This window comes from Penaeus monodon, chromosome 34, assembly GCF_015228065.2.
Source record: "Penaeus monodon isolate SGIC_2016 chromosome 34, NSTDA_Pmon_1, whole genome shotgun sequence".
Lineage (NCBI taxonomy): Eukaryota > Metazoa > Arthropoda > Malacostraca > Decapoda > Penaeidae > Penaeus > Penaeus monodon.
In genome coordinates this window covers 33356988-33357210 of record NC_051419.1, presented here as the reverse complement: position 1 = coordinate 33357210, position 223 = coordinate 33356988, and the positions used below count along the sequence as shown (strand labels likewise).

The following is a 223-nucleotide window of genomic DNA, read 5'->3' as shown; positions in this document are numbered from 1 at the left end:
GCGTTTGTACTGTGAAGATTAACCACTAGGAGTCAGCGTTACAAATTTGGTATTGATGGATTGCATTTGATGTATACTTGTTCATGCAGATCCTCTACAGCAACAATAATAATAACTGTAGTCCAAGTTCTGCTGTGTGGAAATAACATGGTGGTGATTTACTCGGCTCTGCTGAATAGCTTAATTCGTGGAAGTCTGGATGAATCCTGGAGAACATATTAAT

General features: G+C 38.6%; 1 protein-coding gene across 1 annotated transcript in view; it reads left to right on the top strand.

The window, feature by feature from the left end:
- The window catches only part of LOC119594755 (FACT complex subunit Ssrp1-like), a gene marked incomplete at its 3' end in the record, with an annotated part of 12340 nt that overhangs the window by 847 nt on the left and 11270 nt on the right, over positions 1-223 (top strand).